The 17,872-nt window shown below is 42.2% G+C and overlaps 1 pseudogene across 1 annotated transcript in view; it reads right to left on the reverse strand.

Moving 5' to 3' along the window:
• Positions 1 to 781: 781 nt before the first annotated feature.
• Positions 782 to 17,872, reverse strand: part of LOC149748971 (large ribosomal subunit protein uL11 pseudogene) — a 30,698-nt pseudogene continuing 13,607 nt past the window's right edge. The window contains exon 3 of the transcript XR_016393563.1: positions 782 to 17,447. The product of XR_016393563.1 is annotated as a large ribosomal subunit protein uL11 pseudogene (transcript). The remainder of the gene's footprint in view (positions 17,448 to 17,872) is intronic.

The raw sequence follows: 17,872 nt of genomic DNA on the forward strand, positions 1-17,872 counted from the left end.
GAGCTCTCCAGCAGAGCACACACCCAGAGGGGCTTTAGGCAGTCACAGTGTTTTTGCAAGTAGGTTACAGTGAAGAGTCACCAAACCTCACAAGATGCTAGTAGCCTCTGGGGAGAAGAGGCTGTGAAATCCCTACATGTTCACAGCAAAGCACACCTGCAAAATCCTGAAACTGATGGCCCCTGTCTGTGAAGAAGACAAGCAAAGGGCAGCTCACAGATACACAGGGGCAGGAAATCTCACTTTTAGCCTCATTCCTTTGCCAGCTCACCGGGTGACAGTAAATAAACTCTTTCCTCCTTCTTGGCCTCAGTTTCTTTACCTGTAGAATAGGCTATATGGATTCAATGGATCTTCTTTAAAATCCCTCCTCCCCCAAATGTCTATGATTCTATGAAAAGAATACTTATTCCCAAGGGGGCTCCTGCATACACAAAGTGCCCTCCATCCTTTATTTCTCCTTCCTTACATTTAGTCAGTACACATTTATTCTGTAGGTCCTCAAAAGGAGAAAAACCTAATCAAAAGTGTGGCAGATTCTGAATTTTTAGTGGATTTATATTTGAAGTTTTATTTCATTTTTAGTCATTTTCCTACTGAGATACAATTCACGTAGCATAAATTTACTCTTAAAGTGTATAATTTAGTGATTTTGAATATATTTTCAGTTATGCAACCATCACCACTAATTCCAGAACACTTTCATCATATCATTCCGATAAGAAACCCCATACTCATTAACAGTCACTCGCCAGCCCCGCCCCCCCCATAGCCCCAGACAACCACTAATCTACGTTATGTCTCTATGAATTTGCCTATTCTGGACATTTCATATAAATAGAAACATGTAACATATAGCTTTTGGGTTTGGCTTCTTAAACTTAACATTTATTTGCAGGGTTCATCCATGTTGTAGTGTGTATCAGTACTTCATTCCTTTTTATAGCTGAATAATATTCCACTGTATGGATAAGATCACATTCCGTTTATCCATTCATACATTGATGGGCATTTTGGATTGTTTCCACTTCTTGGCTCTTAAGAATAATGCTGCTAAGACATTCATGTACAAGTGTTTGTATAAACACATCTGTTCATTTCTCTTGGGTGTATGTCTAGGAGTAGAACTTCTTGGCTATACAGTAACTCTATGATTACTTTTTTGAGGAACTCATATACTTTTCCAAAATGGCTGTAATATTTTACATTCCCATTATGAAGGTTCTAATTTCTCCATATCCTTGCTGACTGTTGTTATTGTCATCTCATATATAGATAGTAAGTGGTAGCTCATGGTTTTAATTTGCATTTCCCTAATGGCTAATGTTGAGCATCTTTTCATATCCTTACCAGCCATTTGTATATCTCCTTTGCAGAAATGTCTATTCAAATAATTTGCCCATTTTAAAATTGGGTTATGTGTCTTTTTATTATTGGTCTTTATAAGAGAACTTTACTTATATCTGATAAGTGATACTAGTCCTTTATGTGGTATATATTTGTAAATATTTTCTCCCATTATGTGGCTTGTCTTTTTCACTTTCTTGATAATGTCCTTTGAAGCACATATGTTTTTCATTTGATAGTCATCTATATATTTTTTTTTTAATTTATTTTTGTCTGCGTCAGGTCTTAGTTGCGGAACATGGCATCTTTTATTGTGGTGTGAGGGTTCTTCGTTGCGGCACTCGGGCTTCTCTCTAGTTGTGGTGCGCCGGCTCCAGAGTACACAGGCTCAGTAGTTGCAGCGCTCAGGCTTAGTTCCCCGCACCCCCCACCCCCGGCATGTGGGATCTTAGTTCCCCGACCAGGGATCGAACCCACATCCCCTACACTGGAAGGCAGATTCTTAACCACTGGACCACCAGGGAAGTCCCTAGAGTCATATATTTTTACAAAATAACATAAGCTAACACATAAGTAACACTTAACATTTTTCTAGACCATAAAAGTGATGTATGGGGGCTTCCCTGGTGGCGCAGTGGTTGAGAGTCCGCCTGCCGATGCAGGGGACATGGGTTTGTGCCCTGGTCCGGGAAGATCCCACATGCCGCGAAGCGGCTGGACCCGTGGGCCACGGCCGCTGGGCCTGCTCATCCAGAGCCTGTGCTCCGCACCGGGAGACGCCACAACAGTGAGAGGCCCACGTACCACTTAAAAAAAAAAAAAAAAAAAAGTGATGTATGACCATTATAAGAAAAAAATTTTGGAAAAATATAAGAAAGAATAAAGAAAATAACAATTGCTTATGGCTCCATCACCTAGATATAGCCACTGTTAAGATTACAGCAAATTTCCTTCAGGCACTTTTTAACACACATTATTTATTTATTTGATATCACCCCCAATGGCATCATGTGGCCCAGCGCTCTACAGTTGTGGTCATATCGAGGACCGTATTACTGGCAGCATCCCCATGTTCAGAACCTCTTCCTCTCCCTCCTTTCCTGTCAAAACCAATTTGTCCTGTGCCCATTCCCTCAGGATTCAGTTAAGGTAATCTAGTACATTAATAATGAACATGACCATAAGTTATACACACTTTGCAGTTAAAGAGTATCTGCACTGGTACATTCTACCAGACCATTTGCATTGCGGCCCTTCGTGTAATGCAATTAGTCATCTGTCATATACTAGGAACTGTGTGCAAACACCAGCAGCCAACTCTTTAACCTCCCTGAGCCTCAAGCGCCCTGTCTGTAAAATGGAAGGAATACCTACTGTGCCTGCTTCATCAAGTTACAGTAAGGATCAAACCTCACAGAGTGAGTTGCACGAGAATGGGCCTTGGATATACTGCAGGTAAGAATCTGGCACCTTGAGAGTGTCCCATACACTCAGGCCCAATAAGGTACATGGCAGCAAGGAGAGAAATCAGGAGAGAGCAAGGAAGACACAGGCAGGAGGCCACCAAAGTTGTAGCAGACCTTTGGGACAGGTAAAATTGGGGCAGGCCCTGGAAGCAATTTCCTTCCTAATACTCTACTCTTCTTCATCTCCTCCACCCCCCCCCCGCCTTTTTGTTTGTTTCTTTGTTTACAATGGATGTATACCATAGTTATCATTGAGATTTTAAGTTTTGTCATTCTCAAATCTTTTACAGAGATGTGAGGGAAGGGGTTTTAGCTGTCTTCATGCCAGAGTGTTAAAGGGAAGTCACAATGGCAAGAATGTGTATGTGTGTGTAAGAGAGAGAGAGTGTGGGTGCAAACCTGAGCACAGCACAAGGGAGTCTCTATCAAAGGGAAGGTGAACTGGGGGGCAGGGGGATTGTGCAGTTGAGACAGCTGGATCCACCACCTGCAGATCCTTTTCCAGTGCCAACCTTGGAAGTTTATTAAGGGAAGCCGTGTGTTCCCTCACCCTTGCCCAAGGTCTTACTACCGCTAAGGAATCTTCTTTTTAAGGAACATTTATTAATATTACAAAATGCTAGTCTATGACTCACAGTCTGGAAGACTTACCTTCTGCCAGTGGCTCTGTGGTTTCCTCTTCCAAAAGAGAGCTTCAGCTTCCCTGGTTGGAGAAATCTAAGATAGAGAAGCAGAAGGGAATGGCCCATAGGGCCAGCTCTGCTACTTTCTATATCCCAAAGCTCATAACTCACATTTCACTAGCTGGTTTGCCATTTAGTTAGAAGCATCACAAAGCTTAGGAAATGAATGTAAAATAATCTAGTTGCTGACTGTTGTCAGAAAACACGTAAGATAATGATTACCTAAATCTAGAAAAAAAAGAAGGCCTAATTTATTTCAATCTATAGCCCCACACTTCTGGTTCCTGGAAACGATTGTTTGAAAGGTAAAGGACTCAGCAATTCATTTGCTTTAGTTATTTAACAAAGTAAGTTAGGGTTCAGTTTGCATTAGGCTAAAACCCTGTGTGAATATGTTTTATATGCTGCTGAAGGACTTAACCCTAGTTCAGGAAATTTAAGCTAAGAGTAATCTTTATTCATAATTATAATCTCCATTACATCATTGTTACTCTTATAAAATATTTATAGAGCATTTAAAGGTGTATGACATTCTCCTAGGATGCTAAGTGGAGGGATTATGTGTACAAGCCTATCCCTGCAGACCCACTATATTTAGAACATTTATTTATTTAACAAATACTTATTGAGGGTCTACTATGTCCAAAGCATTCAGTTAATTTTTATAAAGGACACAAAGATGAAGAATCCCGAGAAACCACCTGACCTTTAGGGGAGTTAATACATACACTAAATTAACTGTAATATAATAGACTTTGACTTGAAAGATATAAGTATTAATAAGTATTATTATAACTATTATAATCTGATAATAATAGGCTTAGTTATATAATATTTATAATAATATAAGCATTATTATAATTAACAATATAATTTTAGTAACTGATAGCACTTATTGAGAACTTGCTTCTCCTGTGAGGTAGACATGATTATATCCACAGTTTGGAGCAATGAAGATGGAGCTTTAAAGAGGTTCGAATATCTGCAGAAAGCCACAGTGCTAAGTGGTGGAGGTAGGACGCAAACCCACGTTGCAGGAGTGCAGAGCCAGAACTCAGCACTGATCATTCCAGCTAGGACAGCATGTGCATTACATTGTTTTGTTTTGCTTTTGCAACCATGTTAGCGATAACTTTGAGCTGAGTCATTGTCACTGAAGCTTTTTCTCCTTTGGCAAGGAAACCCCGTCCCAGTGACCTTTCGACCTTGACCTCATAGCACCATTCTCTAACCCAGGAGTTTTCAAACAACTGAGCTGTCTTTTGAGCCTTGGAGCCTTTTCATCAGACAAACTTTTAACAGACGATAAAAACGAAGTTTCTCTTAGTGAAGCTGACAGGGAGGGGAGTCTTCCGTGGGTGGTAGGGGCACTGAGTGGGGAGGAGGGGAAAGGAAGGAGGCTGCCCCACATTCAGTTGAGGATGATCACAGCTGAAACTTAACAAGGAACGCTGATGTCAACACAACCTCAGTTTTGTCTTTAAAGAAGTGTTAATTCCCCCTCCCTGCCACTGGCAGGGCTGCACCTAAAACCTCAACAGAAAAAAAATAAAACCACCTCATCAGGTTCGTGCCCGTCAATCTAGTTGATGGGCATGAGCCTGATGAGGTTTTAGAATTAGTCATGTTTAATGTTTCTTAATATATTAAGTGTAGCTCCCTTCAATCACAAATTATTTTTTAAATGTTAAAGATGGCTTGCTTACCCGGTGGTCCTCAAAACCCTGTAAGGAACGTGAGTAAAGTCAGAGCTTGAGCACCAGAACCAACCAAGCTGGAGAAATGATGGCTCCTCTCTTACAGGATCTGGTTACGTAAGAGCCTTTTAATGAATGCTATGTTCAAAAGGAGACTTGGTACATATATCGTCGTGCTGGATTTCAGCAAAGAAGGGCTTAATCAACTTCTTTCTTCCAGTCACAATTGTAGACCCTGACAAAGCACAGCCAAAGGAGGGGAGGAGAATGGTGAAATGGGAGGAGACAGACACACAGAGTCTGGGGACAGTGGCTTTCGTTCAGGGCTACCCTCTCTGAAACTCTACTTTGAGACTTGGAGCAAAAGTTTTATTGTCTACCGTCATTCCTATATTTCAGCAGGGAACACTGAATTCTAGAAGACTATTATTATTATTATCTTCATAAACAGGTTGACTCGGCTCCTTTGTACTCACCATCGTAGACCAGCCTAAAGGGCAGCTCACTTATTTAGCCAACGTTTGTGTGCCATATCTACTTGTAGTCTGTGTGTACCTTAGGAGGGCTTGCTCCCTCTGTGTTGTCTTTTATGTATCTAAGAGCAGGGACTTAGTCTGTTTAACTCTCAGTACATTGCCCAGCTAATTGGCACTATTTTTGTTGTGCCAGCTATTATTTTGTTATTATTTTAAAAACTGAAAGTAACTCGAATGTCCTGCAATAGGGAATGTTTGAGATGATGTGACAAAGCCACAGGGAGGAATGCTATATAGCCAGTAAAAATGCTAAGAATGTTGCAATCTGTTGGTACATGTGAAATGATTCCAAGGGGGAAAATCAAATACAAAAAGGAGTGTATGCACTGCTAACAAGTATGTAAAAAATAACTGAATAAATGCTTATAAACTACCAAGGATCAATGGTGATCTTTAAAGACCAAAGGTGATAGAAAAATGATAGAACTTGGATTAGATCCAGTATATTCTATATTTTCAAAAGTTAATTAAAACATATACATATGCATATATGTATATAAATTTTAATTAACTGTTGAATATACACACACACATAGAGTGTTAGTTATTTGTTGCTGCATAAACAAATTACCCCAAAACTTAGAAGCTTGAGAGTATAAAATTTTATCATCTCACAGAGTTTCTGAGGGTCAGTAATCTGGGATCTGCTTAGCTGGATGGTTCTGACTCAGGGTATCTCATGAAGTTAGAGTCAAAATGCCAGTGAGAGCTTTTGTCATCTGAAGTTTTGACCAGGGCTGGTGGGTCCACTTCCAAGAAGGGTCTGACTCTTACGGTTGTTGGCAAAAGGCCTCAGTTCCTTGTCATGTGGACCTCATAGGGGGTGCCTCTCCATAGGGGGACTCTCCACAGTGCTACTCATGACATGGCAGCTGGTTCCCCAGAACAAGTGATGATTGAGAGAGAGAGAGAAAGAGAGAGAATGATCAAGATCACAGCTGCAATGTGTTTTATAACCTATTCTCAAAAATGGCATGCCATCACTTCTGCCATATTCTTTGGTCCCATAGACCAACCCTGAATGTGAGAGGGGACAATACAAGGGTGTAAATACTCAGAGACAGGGATCATTGGGGATCATCTTGGAGGCTGGCTGTCACAACGATTCATAACAATAATAAGACATTTTTGTGCAAGAGCATGTTTTGGTTATTAAATATACATTTCAAATGTACAAATGAAATAGATATTTTGAAATGCCTAATCCTCCTAATTATACTTTTCAAGAAATAATCATGATATTTATTTAGTACATTTTATGTGCCAAGCTCTGTGCTAAGCATTTTATGTGGACCCTCTCCTATAACCCTCACAACTCAAAAGTAGCCACTTTTAGTTGCCTCATTTTGCAGAGATGGAACGTGAAGCACAGAGAGGTTAAGTAACTTGCCCTAGGGCACACATCTAGCAAGTAAGGAAACCAGAATATAAACTCAGATCTATCAGTTAAAGCACATACATCACCACCAAGTTATACTGATTTTCTCCAGTCACAGTTTTGTGAAATAAATCCTAACCTACCCATGCTTTACAAGAACCATCATTCCAGGTAAGCAGTTTAGGATTTCCCTGCAGTCACAGAGTAGATAAACTAAGACTCAGAATTGGAAGTTGGGTTCATGGAGCCCTTAATCATGATTAAGACGATAATAGTTACTTAGTCCTCTTCCCTTCTCTTCCCCCTTTCCCTCTCTCCACTCCAGCCACACTGGCCTCCTAGCCCATTCTTGGAGCACTCCAGGCATACTCCCCCTTCAGGTCCTTTGTGCTTGACGTTCCTCTTTTCATCCCTGGAGCACTGTGGCTCCTGCCATCACCTCCTTTCCCCAAATGTCGCCTTCCCAGAGAGGCCCACTGTTACCATGCTGTTTAAATTGCCACTCCACCCCTATCACTTAGTCCCATCTTCCTGCCCGTTCTCCTTTTCCTACAGCACTTATCACCATCTACAGCCTACAGAATTCACTTATGGAGCAAGCTTATATTTCTCTCCCGACCCCAGAATACAAGCTCCTCAAAGGCAAGGATTGGGGTCTATTATGTTCACTGACCCCTGTTTTGTTCAGTGAGGATTCCTAGCACAACAGTATCTGGTACCTAGCATATGCTCAATAATAAATATGTGTTGGATAAACGATGAAATAACAATTGGCAGACTTAAAGTGTGTAGTTGATATCAGAGTAGCTCAGTTGAAACTGTAACAGTCAATTTACTTTCCAGCCATACCTCTTTAAATTTCATTTTGAAATTATCTACAGATTTTGTCCAGGTAGATGTTTCTAGAGAAAACTGCTTTCTTTGAATGGACATTTTACTTTTATTGCCATGTGTGTTTAATTTTTAACCAGAGGAGATATGTTAGAAGTTTCTGGAAACAAAAAAGTTCTAGAAACAGAAGATGCTTTTAACCTAGAAGACAGATAAGCTAGGTTAGGACTGAAGTATTTCCACTGCCCAAGTAATAGCCTATCCCTCTGTCTAATGACCCTATAAAACCTCAGCAAATATTTACCTTTGACGTTAGAAAAAGTCAGCTAAGCAAATGACATTTCATAATGAATGAAATGAAAGAACTTCCTTCCTTTATTTATTCTGGATAATCTATTAATTTTTAGTATGTTTTGTTCCCCCAGACATAGAGGTATTGTTTGATAGAAGGTCAGCATTCATTCTAACTTTTCCCAGGTCTACCTAGAACTATTTTTTTTTAAATTCAGTATTAGTTGAATGAATGATTTTTAAAATTTATTTATTTATTTTGGCTGCGTTGGGTCTTCATTACTGTGCGCAGGCTTTCTCTAGTTGTGGCGAGCAGGGGCTACTCTTCGTTGAGTTGCGCGGGCTTCTCATTGCGGTGGCTTCTCTTGTTGCACAGCACGGGCTCTAGGCACACAGGCTTCAGTAGTTGTGTCACGTGAGCTCAGTAGTTGTGGCTCGTGGGCTTTAGGGCACAGGCTCAGTAGTTGTGGCGCACAGGCTTACTTGCTCTGGGGCATGTGGCATCTTCCTGGACCAGGGATCGAACCTGTATCCCCTGCATTGGCAGGTGGATTCTTAACCACTGCGCCACCAAGGAAGTCCTAGAACTATGAACTATAATCTTGGTCATTTCAGAATGCCTATTTACTAGTTGACAGTATATTCAATAAAGGTCTCATTGATACTGAGTTTTGTTTCTTCAAACCAACTAAACCTATCAACTATAGTAATAACAGCTAAACTTTATTAGATACTCGCCAAGTGCCAGCCATCATGCCTATATGATCTCTAACACTTGCAGCAACTCTACAGGAGAGATACTATAGTCATAAAGCCCGGTGAAGTTAAGCAATTTGTTAAGATCGCACAGTCAGGGCAAAGAGTCAAACCAAGATTATCTGCCTGATTCCCAAATCTGGGCCAGTTTCAAGGTGCCACTCTCTCGCCCTGACCATGAGCCTAAGTTGTAACAACCAAATATTGCAGGGCGTACACTTACACTAAAATATTTTTCATGTTTATCTGAAATTCAAATGTAACTGGATGTCTTGTATTTTTATTTGCTAAATCCAGCAACTATGTGGAAGGAACCTTGGGGATTGTTGAGTTTCGTGGTTCGTAGCCAGGAGTGCTTGACAAAATGATCTGGAGGGCTTTTTCAATATATATACACAGGTTCTACCCCATACTGCAAGGATTCTAGAGTGGACCCAGGCCTGTGAATTTTCAAAAAGTTTTATTTGTTCAATAAAAATGTATTGATTGAGTACCTACCCTGTGCCAATGACATTTTTAAGTTTTGGAAACACAGCAAGAAACAAAACAAAAACCAAAAGCTCCACCGTTGGGGATCTTCCCAGGTGACTCCACAACTCATCCCAGTTAGGAAACAATGGGTCAAGCACCCTCATTTTACAGATTAGGGGAACAGAGGCCCAGAATGGTGCCACAGTGGTTCAAGATCACTGACAGAGGAGGGACTAGGGATCAAGCCTCCTAACTCCCAGTCTAGTACTTTTTAAAAAAAAATCTCTCTGCTGCCCATATGTCCTCAATTTTCCAGAATACTCCCTTTTCAGTATTCTGTTATCCCTAAAATTACAATCTTCAGAAAGTAAAATATGGTCCCAGAAGCTACATCATCCTTAAAATAATACACTTAATACTGCTTGAGGCTCTCACTTGAAACCGTAACATCAAGATGATAGATGTCCACAGACAGCAGTAATAGAGAATCCTGACCCCAACTGAAAGTGGCTGTGCTTATTGGCGCTTCACTGGACACTGTGTGCAGCATTTTTCCTGTGCATTGACTTATGCATCCTCCCAGTAATCCTGGGATTGAGACAGGAAAGATGTTATCATAACTGTTCACATATCCAAGTTCAAACAACTCATAAGGGGCCAGACGCAGGGCTCAAATGCCGGTTTTTCTCTCTCCAAGTAAGAATAAAATAATCTGAGGGTGAATGACAACTTGAGCTTGTTTCATTTCTTCCTCTTCCAGCACGAACGGGCAGCAAAGGCGGAAGAAGCCTGCTGTTACTGGTGAGGCACTAACCTCCTTGCCTGCTCCAAAGCCTCTCTCTCCCCAGGAGCACTGCCCTCCTCTCCTCTCAGGGTCCACAGCCCCACTACCCTGGACAGTGTGAGCGCAGACCAGTGATGGCAGAAAAAAACCTCAGCCAAAATGCACACAAGTTACCCAGGAACTGTGCCCCAGAGTGCCCCCATACTTGTAGGCGTTCGTGGAACAGAATGACTAGTTTAGTATTGAGTTCATAGGGAGTTAGTGGCCACACTGGACCATTTCCTTATAAGATGACTATGAAATCATGTTGGGCCACAGAAGAAGAAACCTGGAGATGAGAGCTTAGGAAAGTGGGGCCTAGGTTTGATGGGGAAGATGTTGATTTCTTGTGAAATTTGCATGAATCCCCAAGGCAGGCACACCCTTTATTAGGGAATAAAATGCAAATTCCACAAGAATTAGAAAAATAAAACTACTGACATCTGTACCCCGAGCCTCATGTTGGTACCAGGCTGCCTTTTGCAATGAGGGATCACTAGCTGAGGGTTTAGAAGCCTGACTCTAACCCACCTCCACCATTTGAAGACTGATCAGACTTGCCCAGGATGATCGCCCAGTTTCCACCATCAGTTCCTCCTATCCTCACTCGTACCCTCCAGCACACGCATACCATGGTTTCCCAGTTACCTACCACTCCCTTTATGCTCTCCAGTGCCCTATTGATGACTCACTGATTTTAACAATGGTATTAAAACTTGGAACGAAGTTCTGTTGCCCCTGGGATCCAAATCAGTCTCAAGTACTGGTACAGACCCCCTATGCATCTGAGGTTTCTGCAAGAGCAGCCTCCTAAACTGCTCTTCGTGCCTTCAATCCCCACCCTTCCTCCCAACCCTCCTATATGCATCTACCGGCTGGATTCTCTAAAAGACCACCTTTATCCTGGCACTCTCTCCTACATAAAAATAAATTCACTCTCCTACGTAAAAATAAAAGCCTTCCATGGCACTGCGTTAAAAACAACAATGCCTATTCACCAATAATCCTTGTCTGATCACATGCGTTAGGTAAGGATCAACTGAGACAATGTGTGTGAAGATGTTAAAGAATATCGTATGTTACCTTTATATAGCATTTCAGGGCTTTTGAAGTACTTTACATGTTTCATGTGGTTTCAAGAAAACAGAGAAGACAGGTTTATGTCACTTTTCATGTGTATATTTTGTTTCTAGAAGTGGGCTGTTAAATTCCAAGTCTTTCACTTTTTTGTTAGTTGACTGATATGAAATGTAATATTTCATGTTAAATTACGATATCAAATATCAATTACTATATCATTAAATACCAATTAAAATTAATAAAACAGAGCACTTAGTTTTTCATCACAAGAAGACCTCAGAATAAGACTTTTGCCACAATTAATCCTTATTTGCAATATGTATTGAGAAGCACAGAACAAAGTTGTGAGAAGCACAAAAGTTTATGGCTCCTTGAAATCAGGTGGATAAAAATTGTTTTATATAATTGAACAGCATATAAAATACAGAAAAAATGTGGGTGCTTTGTTTGCATTTTATTTTTATAACAAATAAAATATAAGTTAAAAAAAGGCAGTGCCTCTGCATGAAAAACCAATGTAACTCTGATTAAAAGCTGATGTTAGTTTAATTTTAATTTACAAGAGGCAGTATAGTGCACTGGTTAAGAGCATGGCTTCTGTCACCAGTGTGGCTGCATTCAAATCCTGTTTCTGCTACTCACTCACAAGCTGTATGGCCTTGAACAAGTTAATTAACCTCTTTAGACCTCAGTTTCCTCATCTATAAAATGGGAATAATAATAGTACCTACCCATAGGGTGCTTGTGAAGATTAAGTGACTTATTAGTTGCACAATACTTAGAATACATGTTAAACATCTTACAAAAGGTAATGCAGGGCTTCCCTGGTGGCGCAGTGGTTGAGAGTCCGCCTGCCGATGCAGGGGACGCGGGTTCGTGCCCCGGTCCGGGAAGATCCCACATGCCGCGGAGCGGCTGGGCCCGTGAGCCATGGCCACTGAGCCTGCGCGTCCGGAGCCTGTGCTCTGCAACGGGAGAGGCCACAACAGTGAGAGGCCTGCGTACCGCAAAAAAAAAAAAAAAAAAAAAAAGGTAATGCAATGATGATGATGACGATGACTTGAGGAAGAAAGACAGGATGAAATTCAGAGTTACACAGAGTCAAGGACTTGTTCAGGTTCCGGTATGTATCCTGGTTAAGCAATTTACCTTTGCAGGCCTGAATCTTCATCTGAAAAATGGCTCTTTGGTCATAGGTAAAACAATTCTAGAATTACAACAGATCTGAAGGTGGGCATTCCTATCTGAATATCCACTTAATACAGGTTTCAACTTTAGTCATTAGAGTCTGGTCAATAATTTTTGGAGTCAGTTGAGTCTTCCCGTTGCAAAAGATGGAAAACCCCAAGTCAAACTGGCTTAAGACAAAAGGGAACTTGTTGGCTCACGTGACTGAAAAGTCCAGGAGAAGGACTGGCTTCATGTTTGGCTTGATCAGTTTCAACCAGTGACCTCAGGCCCCAGTCTCTCAACATCTCTTATTTCTCCCTTCTGCAGTGATTGCTTTACTCTCAGGTTCTTTGTGATGTGGCACCTTGTAGCTCCTGGCTCTGGTCATCAGTACTGCAAACAGGCCCAGCCCAAAGGAATGTGGGAACCTCTACCAACACCTCAGATGAAGTCTCCTTATGATTGCAGATGGGCATGAGATATTTTGGGGATTATGGAAATGTTCTAAAACTTGATTGTTGTGATGGTTACTCTGTAAGTTTACTAAAAATCATTGAACTATACTCTTCAAAGGGTGAATTTTATGGTATGTAAGTTATACTTCAATAAAGTCAATATTAATATAAACAGATTTTCCTTGTATCTCTCTGGCTCTGATAGGGTCACATGCCCATTTCTGAACCTATCACCAGGTCAGAGGAATGTGATGCTCAGGGTGGCCTGCCCTAATACCACACCCACACCCTGGAGATAGGGATAAAGTCAGTTTCATCCAAAGCACAGGGACTGAGAGTATGGAGAGAATGGTTTCCCAGTTGAAAACTGGGTTAATGGCTTTTGTTCCCTAAGGCCCAAGGACCAAAGCTGATCTAGCAGCCGTCCATGCTTTCAGGGCCTCTCTGAACTCAAACTTGGGCCTGTCATGAGCCAAACCACAGATACATGCCTGTCTTGTGAGGCCTGACTTTTGTTTTTCTTGGCTTTTCCATGGCAAATGCCAAGGTGGGGTGAACCACACATGCTAGATTCTCATTCTCGGAAACAAGAGATGTCCCCAGTTAAACCCAGAAAGTCCTTCTCTCGAGGCTCAAACACATCCATCATTTCCTGCCATGCTGACCAAGCTTGGGCGCTGCCCAGCACTCACGGGGGCCCACCGCAAAGCCGGAGATGTGGGAGGAGTCCTGTGTCACTTCTCTGTGCCCCACTCGGTGAGCCACCTGCCCCATGCTCCCTGGGAACAACCAGGAACAAACCCTCCACTTCTTTCTTTTTTTGTCATTTTATACCCTTTATCTCACCTCTCACTATCTCTTTCAGACTTGATTCTCAGTGCTTGTGACTGTAGGTCCAAAGGAGGGATGAGGTAATGGATTAGAATGAACTGGATGGCTCTAGTTTAAGTGATCTTCCAGGGCACAGGGGCAAGTAGTGCTTGAGGCTCTTCTTACTTTGTTGGAAGAACGGCAAAATCCAACAAAAGCCGACACATCCGGAGCCTTTACTCAGGGCCGAGGCACTGAGCTGAGCGCTCGCTCTACATCCATTGTTCTTTTAATCCTCGCAACGACCTCAAAGGGAAGATCATTTTAGCCACATTTAGATGTGAGCAAACTGGCTCAGAGCAGTGAATTTAGGCCTCACAGGCAGTCGGAGGAGAGTTGGGCTTGGAGTAGGGGCTGTCTGTAAGGTGGGCATTTTTAACCGCTAGCTGCCTGTCTGCTTCTAACCAGTCTGGCTGTGGTCTGCAGTCCCCTTCACTGTCACGGCCAGTGTCCTTGAAACCCTTGGAAGGGGAAGTGGCTGCTGGCAGCTCACCTGTACAGAAGAGGTGGGGAGCCCCTAGGGGTGCAAACTGACAGCCCACCAGCTGCAAATGGGCACAGGTGGATCTGTTTGCCCAACAGCATGTTGTTAGTCTTGTTGTTTTAATGGATTCGATGACCTTCATGGGGCAGGTCCAATTCACACCTGATTTCAGCACTCCTTATAGCCGTAAACCAGTTACTTCACACCTATAGGTTAGCTGTCTGGCTCTGAAAGGCATTTGCCTTTACACCTTGGAAAGAGCTAGCAAGTTGTCAGAAATGCCTGCCCAGGCCCCTCTTCTACCCTGTGGTGTTAGCAGGTCTGAGTGGAAAGCAGGAAGAATACCTTTTCTGTTTGCCTGAGAAACTATAAACTTCAGTCTCGTTCTGGATCAATGAGGCTTTTAAGGGTAGGACCAGGGACCTAACCTTCATTGCATACCACTTTTTCCATCTAACCTAATCCTGTATCAATCCTATAAAGTACAGACTTCTGTAATCCCCATTTCACTGGTGAGAAAACTAAGGTTCAGGTTCACCCCGGTGCCATAACTGATCCATGGTGACAGAAATCAGGTCCAAGCCCTCAATCTCATTCACTGCCTGTGTTCTCAACCCTCCCAGCATATTAGGATCACCTGGGGGGAATCTTGTAGGATACCAATGTCTGATTCAAACCCAAACCAATTAAATCTGAATCTCTAAGGGCTGCGGCTGAGGCCTCAGTGGTGGTTGGATTTTTTTAAGTGCCCCAGGTGATTCTAATGTGGTGAGAAGGCGGCGCGATTTGGAGAGCAGGTGATACAAGTGCCCACATCAAATGGGTGCTTTGTTTGGGAAGTGGGGGATGCTTCTATCAAACGGACAGGCCTGGCAGCTGCCTCTGGCGGTGGACTGTGTGTTGACACATCCACAGGACTGGTACAGGAACAGGAAGTTGTATTGTGTAATGGTTAACAGTTGTAGTCAGTTTCTGGAGACAGGCGTCTTGGGTTGGAATCTGTGCCCCTCATTGACTGGATGACTTTGGGCGTGTTGTTTTACTCCTATGAGGCTCAGTCTACTCATCACTGAAGAGGGGATAATAAAGGACTCCACCTTAGAGGTTGCTGTGAGGAGGCAAGTGTCAGCGTGCATCTACTGAGCTCAGCACAGATTTGGGTACCTTGCGGGCAGTTAGTCACTGTTAGTTACTGATGGCAAAGAATACAGCCCCAAGCACATGCTATAAATACTAAGTGGTTTCAAAGACAAATTTAAACTCTCAGAAGGATTTCTGCCTCCTCACTTCTGATTGTCAAGATTTTAGACTTATCCTCTGAACTCATTTGCCTTGGTTTAGCATCAGGGGGAACTGTCCTACAGGTGGCCAATTAGCAGTCTGTTGACAGTCTGCAAACAGGCAGTCGGGCTGGGGTGTGGAACAGGCCATAGAAGGAGAGCTCTAAAGGCTCTGACTGCAGGTGGTGGGGCCCAGCTAGGGGAACTGGGGCCCCAGGAAAAACCTTCAGCTCCCAGTAAGGAGGAGCAGGACCCAGTCTCAGAGCGGAATAGGGGTCTTTTTCTAGGATCCAAGGACCTCCCTTCTACACCCCAAGCCCGGTTGCCTTTTGGCTTTTTTTTTGGTGGTGGTGGGGTACCGTTCTCACCACCTAACAACTCTACTTTCCATTATCTCAATGTGGTTTATCCTTTTATGCCCAAATCAAGCCTTGGATATTCTGTGCCTCTTGGAGGACCAATCTAGATGAAAGTTAGCAATACTTCCCCTGAGTGGCTATAGGACTTTATGTAATTTTGCCTGGAATTGTTAGTTGCCTTTGTATGAGGATATCTTGTTTTAAAATATTTTTGAGTTCTAGAGGTTGGAGACCACGTTTTATACTACTAGGCAACCCCGCCTCCTCTTACCACAAAGGTTAACACAAGTTTTTGGCTCTTAATAGATAAAAGGGCATTCTTTCCACATAAAACAAAACCCAGAAGTCAAAGAAGGCTCAAAGATCTTTTAGTCCAGGAGCAGCAACCTGTCCTCTTGACCCACAGGCTAAACCCTACAGATATGTGTTATTTGGCCAGGCCAATGCTTTAACATTTCACACAATTTATCAGCCCAATCCTTAAAGGCATGTGAGCCTGTGACCCCTAATCTGAGCCCAGATCCCCAAATTCTTGGACCTTCTTGCCCATAACATCCCTAATATGTGGCCCTCCTGCCTATGCTTCCAGAATTCTTCCTGAATAAAAATCATTACTAGAGTAGCCACCTGAAATTAACCTGCTACAAATTAACTACTTTAAATCCTTTTGATAGCTCACTGTTTACTGCTGAATGCTTTTCCCATTCCCAAGCATTCCATCACCAGACTGATACAGCCTTTTAGATACATTTTCCAGCTTGTTTTTCAGGAAGATGACAGGTAACTTAGAACTATATTTAACTTTGCTCTGCAACCCTGGTCACCTTAAAATGACCTTGGCAAATATCCCTCTTCACTCTTGCAGAATACTGGCTTTGTGTGTCCGTCCAAACTTTTGTACTTAAGAGTGAACTTTCTCAATAACCGTGCATCTAGCTCATGATTGTGGGTGAGCTGAAAGTCTAGGCTGCACCAGCACCCCAGAGGCTGCAATCTGAGGATGGGATAGATCTAAGTAGATCTTACCTCCTGTGGCCCTGTTAGGCCAAGAGGTTTTCAAGGCCTCATGCTGCACAGAGGTTAGCTCCTGCCTGAATGCACAGGAATGCAACCCCAGCAATTATTTACCAGATGGAATGTGCTTTTTTCTGTATCTCTCTGTCTTAAGGGAACTCTGTCAAAATTTTTGGTTCTAGTTTTTGACAGAGTGGTTTGTAGACCTGTTATAACCTGATGAGCAGGAGGAAATTCCATATTTTTCTATTTTCAGGAAAAATAATTTCTACATGAAGGGCCATCTGGAGAACTAGGTGTATAATAAATCACTGTTAACACCAATTATACTTACTGGAAGCCCAGTTATTTTATTGCAAGTAGAGACAGGAGGACATGGTATTGGCTTCTGAAAACAATGTCGTCATGAACTTCCTTGTGGGAGAGCCAAAGGTCAGGAAGAAAAGAGTTGCTACACTAGGGGAAACGGAAGACTATTAGAATTTTTCCTTTTTCCTTCAACTGTAGTCATCACAAAAATCTAATATGGTCTTATCCTGTGTAGCTTTCCTTACATACTTTTAGAAAGTACTGTCCTTTGCAATTTGTACTGATCCATTGATCTTAATCAGGACGCACGCTTTCAAGTCAGTATCACTTAGTAGCTGAATCACCTTAAGCCGCTCCTTCCCACTTGGAAAATGTGGCCAATGGAAATGTATTTGTGTGTCTAGCCTCCTGGCACACATGAATTCCATTCTCTTGCAAGCAAAAAATCCCAAAGAAAAGGGCGTCTACACGCAAATGATTTTAACTAGCGAGATTTCAAACAGGAAAATAATTAGAAACAATCTAAATGTTAAAACAATAGGCTGTTTAAATTATTTATGTGTTGGAGATAT

Source organism: Delphinapterus leucas, chromosome 6 (assembly GCF_059928025.1).
Source record: "Delphinapterus leucas isolate spDelLeu-1000000601 "Yukka" chromosome 6, BTC_Dleu_Yukka2, whole genome shotgun sequence".
Classification (NCBI taxonomy): Eukaryota; Metazoa; Chordata; class Mammalia; order Artiodactyla; family Monodontidae; genus Delphinapterus; species Delphinapterus leucas.